This window comes from Musca autumnalis, unplaced genomic scaffold, assembly GCF_047663935.1.
Source record: "Musca autumnalis isolate F117 unplaced genomic scaffold, ASM4766393v1 scaffold_4, whole genome shotgun sequence".
Lineage (NCBI taxonomy): Eukaryota > Metazoa > Arthropoda > Insecta > Diptera > Muscidae > Musca > Musca autumnalis.
This window is the reverse complement of record NW_027411977.1, coordinates 218,207,091-218,212,902: the sequence shown is the minus strand read 5'-3', so window position 1 is coordinate 218,212,902 and position 5,812 is coordinate 218,207,091.

The window sequence follows — 5,812 nt, the reverse complement described above, 5'->3', positions numbered from 1 at the left end:
AGGTTCGCAAAAATGTTATCACAATATTTTTATTTAGAATATTCACAATTCTTATATTTTTCACAGTTTCTCAGACAATTTTATTACAGTGATTTTATTTAGAATGCTCACAATTTTTATACTTTTCATTTTTTTTTTACTGGTTCACATAAAATTTTCACAATATTTTGTTTAAGGGTTGACAATCCTTTTATTTTTTCACAGTTTATCAGACAATGTTATTACAGTGATATTATTTAGAATGTTCACACAAATTTTTCACAATACTTTACTTAAAATGTTGAAAATCCTTTTATTTTTTCACAGATTCTCAGACAATTTTATTACAGTAATTTTATTTAGAGTTTTCACAATCTTTACATTTTTTTCATAGGTTCACAAAAATTTTCACAAAAATGTTGACAATCCTTTTCTTTTTTTTGGATAAAATATTTTTTTCACAGTTTCTTAACGATGTTTTTTATTTAAAAGTTTTAAAATTCTTTTTTTATTTTTAACTATATTTTAATTTATATAATTGTCAAAAGATTTGACGAAGATCTTTATTCACAAAAATTATTTTTTGTTTGGTTGTTTTTGTTTTCTAACAAATCGAAGATCTTTATTCACAAAAATTATTTTTTGTTTGGTTGGTTTTGTTTTCTAACAAATCACTTTTCACAAAAATTATTTTTTGTTTGGTGGGTTTTGTTTTCTAACAAATCACTTTTCTTTTTCGATACCGCGTTATAACATTGAAATGTTCAAAAGGGATAATTAATTCTTTAATTACGATCCTTTCCGCGGTATCCCATCCTCGTCGCCAGTTTTAGTTTTACTCTTCCGAGTTATTAAAAAAAACAAAAATTATTTTTTGTTTTTCGTAGCTTCTGCTACCTATAACTTTATTATTGCGAATCAAAAATATGACTGAAAAGTAAATAATTACATTCCGTTCTTATAACTAAATTGAATACAATAAAATAGCTTATTAATCGTAAATAACAGAATTGAAAAATAAAATAGCTTATTAATCGTAAATAACAGAATTGAAAATTAAAATAGCTTATTAATCGTTTTCTGTTTCTTTGCAACATTATGGTTTAATTCATAGAATTATTGGTTAGCAAAAGTGTGTTTAAGAAAAATTATGTTTTCCATAATTTTGTCTGCAAAACAGGAAATGGTAAAATAAAAAATAAGGTTGCAATGTTGAAACAGGAAACGTGTGTGCAATGTTTGCAGAAATCAATATCGAGAAATGTAATGTTAAATTAGTACACGGTGGGGTGATATCGTAACTGATATTCCCAATGTCACCAACAAAACTCGTCAAGGGTTGCGAAAACAAGTTTCAAGTTCAATGACAGCAAATCTTTTGGAGATATCACAAATTAACATAGATTATCTAAGAAATTATAAATGAAACCGAACACAGCTGTGCCTTGAATCGCAGGTGGAAATAACTTGTAAAATTTAAATAATTTGGTAGTCCAGTGAAAAAAAAACGCTGTTACATGCTTCAAATTCGATCAAGTTCAAGTTCAATAGTCATTTTATAAAAATAAGGCAAATTAAAAAGTTAACGCCTAACAGTATGCTTTAATTTTTTTTACTTTTTAAGTGCTATCAAAAGTCAAAGCGAATCAATTTTCCTAACAAGAAATTAGTAGCAGACGGTTTTGGCTACAGCTAAAAAGAATCAGTCTACGACAGTTAAAAAACAAGTGAGCAAAGGCTATAGTCGGGACGGAGCCGACCATGTGATACCATACACCACTACCCCTGTGCATAAGCTTTTCACTAGTAAACATTTCTTTTAGGGAATATAAACCGACTACCACCAAAAATAATAGGCCTCTTTGTCTCTGGGACCCCCATAAGCAACCAAAATTTCGTGACCATCCAATCAAAATTACGACCTGTAGCATGATTGCAAAAAATGGAAGAATTAGATACATTACCTACTATTGTGGTATCTCCCTTGTTTGACCACTTTCGTCAACCTGCTTTACACCAATGTAAAGGTAATATTTTCTTCTTCCATTGACAGGCTTTGCCGTTGGAATACCCCTACTAGAAGCCAATATATTCACAAAGAATAAAACTTTGAATTTGTCTCTAAATGAGTTTTTCCCCATTCCGACCCCTAAATATTATACGACTATCACCAAAATCAATAGGCTTCTTCCTATGTGGGACTCGCATCAACTCCCAAAAAATTCGTGACGATCCGATCAAAATTGCGACCTGTAGCGTGATTACAAACAAATCGGGAAATGAGATGCAGTACCGACTATTGCGATATCTGTGTTGTTTGAGCAGCTACGACAACCTCCAACATCGTTGTACAGGTGATATTTTCTACTTTCCTTGCCAGGTTTTGCTTTTGATATACCTCTTAAAGAAACAGAGATATTGGCTTTGAAATAAAACGTAGACCTTTTCTCCAAGTAAGTTTTTGCCTATTCCGACCCCTGAATACTATCCGACCATCATTAAAATCAGTAGGCTTCTTCCTCTGTGGGACCCCATTAACCCTCAAATTTTCGTGACGATCCGATCAAAATTGCGACCTGTAGCGTGATTTCCAAAAAAATAGAAAAATGTGATGTATTACCGACTATTGCGATATCTCCGCTATTTGGTTTACTACGCCGACCTAGTTTGCAACTTTGTAAAGACGGGATCTTCTACTTTCATAGTCAACCTTCGCTTTTGGAAAATCCCCATCCAAAGTTGTGATATTCGTCAATATAATTAAAATCGCAAAAATGAAAATTGGGGTTTTATTTGCTACTATTGCGATATCTTCGTTGTTTGATCACCTACGAGCACCTACTTTACATCATCAGAAAGGTGATATTTTCTGCTTTCATTGTCAGGTTTTGCTTTTGGTATACCCCATATAAAAGCTGAGATATTGGCTTTGGAAAAAAACGTTGTCTTTTTATCCACCTAAGTTTTTTGCCCTTTCCGACACCTAAATATTATCCGACCACCACCAAAATCAATAGGCTTCTTCCCCTCCGGGACCCCCATCAACATCCAAAATTTCGTGACGATCCGATCAAAATTGCGACCTGTAGCGTGATTACAAGGTTTAGATGGACAGACGGACGGACACACATAGCCAGATCGACTCAGCCATTATTTCGATGCGTTACAAACTTTTTGGCCAAAACCAACTTATAATACCCTCCCCACATAGTGGTGTAGGGTATAACAACAAGTAAAAAGTCGCTAAGTTCGGCTGGGCCGAACTTTTTATACCCTCCACCATAAAATATTCTTGTTTAAAATCGAATAATAGGAGGACTCTTAGGTCTTCAGTATAACAAAGGAAAGTTTCTGATGCCTTCAGTATAGTAACGGCAAACTTCTGAGATCTTTAGGTCTGATGGTTCTCTGATGGTTCGGTATATCAACAGAAATCGTCTGACGTCTTCAGTACAGCGATAAAAAGCATCAGCGGTCCACGGTATAAGAATGAAAGGCCTCTAAGGTCTTCTTTAAATAAATATAAGGACCCTGAGATCTTAGAAAAGCCTTTGACGTCTTCAGTATATCAATAGGAACCCTCTGAGGTCTTCAGTTCAGCAACATAAGCCATCTGAGATCTTTAGAAGGCATTTTATGCTTCGGAATATCAACAGAAATTCCCTGACATCTTCAGGAAACAATTTGAAATCCTCGGATGTCTTCAGAACCCCGATAAAAAGCCTCTGCGGTCTACGCTATAGCAAGGAAAGACATCTTATGTCTTCATTAAATAAATGTTACGACTCTGCTGTCTTAACAAAGACTCTGAGGTCTTCAGTATAGCAATAGAAGCCCTCTGAGGTCTTCAGTTCAGCAACAGAAGGCCCCTGCGATTTTCGATCTAACAACATAAAGCTTCTGCTGTCTTTTGTATAGCAACACAATACTACTGAGTTCTTCAGAATGCATCTGATGTTTGGGTATATCAACAGAAATCCTCTGACGTCTACATCGTATAGTGATAAAAAGCTTCTGCGGTCGGAACGGAAGGACTTTAAGGTCTTCAATAAAGCAACATAAGGAACGTACGGTCTTCGGTGACCGTTGCAATTGAATTGCATCAATGATGGATTTCCGGGGTGGTGAACAACAACATGGGGTGTTAGATGCTGCGTTTGTTCTTCTTGGGAAGACTGTGACTCGTATTCCGACAATAACCATGAACCTGACGGAGAAGTTGTAGACACGCTGGGTCATTTTCTGGCACAGAAAGCAGCAACATAACACCTATCACAGTAGCCTCGGAAGCGGCTGAGACCGCAGGAGCCCAGAAGTGAACCCATTCCCTACATTCTTTATATCTCACCGACATTGACATGGGTGCTTCTAAAGACCGTTTCTGAAAGAAACACTAGAGGCCCCTTATGAAAAAAAGCCAGCTTCTAGGAACCCTTTTGAGAGAAAGGTTGCTTCTAGAGACCGTTTATGAAAGAAAAGGTGCTTATAGAGATCCTTTCTGAAGGGAAGGCTGCTTCCAGAGACTCTTTTTGAATGAAATGTTGCTTCCAGAGACCTTTTCTGAAAGAAAGGCTGCTTCTAAACACCTTTTCTGAAAAAAAGGTTGCTTCTAGAGACCCGTTCTGAAAGAAAGGCTGCTACTAAAGACCCTGTCTGAAAGAAGACTGCTTTTAAAGACCCTTTCTGAATGAAAGGCTGCTTGTAGAGACTCTTTCTGAAAGAAAGACTGTTTCTGGAGACCCTTTCTAAAAGAAAGGCCGCTTCTATTGTCCCTTTTTTAAAGAAAGGCTGCTTCTAGAAACCCTTTCTGAAAGATAGGCTGCTGCTAAAGTCACTTTCCGAATGAAAGGCTGGTTCTAGAGACCTTTCTGTCCCCTATACGACGGCACAAGTTTCATCAGGGACAAGTACATACTTCTTGAGAAAATAGCCTGAAAGGTGCACAAAAATACCTATGACACCGTGTGTAGTGGTTGGAGCGCAAGACACATCTCGAATGGATATGCCGATTCGGTTCAAAACTTGGACTCCGTTTTGTCCAAACTTAGTTTGAGTTCGGAGATAAGCCATATCGGTCCACTCCTTCAGGTACCTCCCCCACAAAAGTTCAAAAATGTTCGGATTCTTTACACATCCTAATATATATAAAAGATATAGATCAGGTTCGAATGTGGTCCATATTTGTCCACTCCTTCGGGTACCTCCCACACAAAATTTCGGATAAGTTCACTTTAAGGTCCAAACTTTAGATCTCTTAATATTTTATCCAAATTTAGTTTATCTTCTAAAATGGCGCATATCGGTACCTTGCTTTGGGTACCTCCCCCACAAAAGTTCAACATTTGTGTCTAAGTGCAGTTTAGGGTCTGATTGAAGATCCTTTGAAAATATAGACCGATGTTGTTCATTGTGGTCCTGTTTAGAGTGACATTATTTTATACAATGGCCCACTGAAGTGACTGGTGGGTGCGATATCTATCGAAAATATATGACTCCCAAAATAAGATACACTTCCATAATGGACTATGTCGGTCCATTTCTTCAAGTACCTCCTCCGCAACACTTTTGAACTTTAATCCTAATCCACATTTTTGTTGGCAAGTTCAAATGCCTAAAAATGGCCACCAAATTCTGAAAAGACCTTAAACACATTCGATCGGCAAAGCCGACTGATACTTTTTTACTTGTTTTTTTAAATATATTTTCTATATTTTTTTAATTATTAATTCATAACAGTTTTTCTTAAATTAAAAAATACAAACATTTTTCTAAATTTCATTAACAATATTTATAGGAATATCATTCATTTTCATCTTCCTCTTCTTCTTCTCTC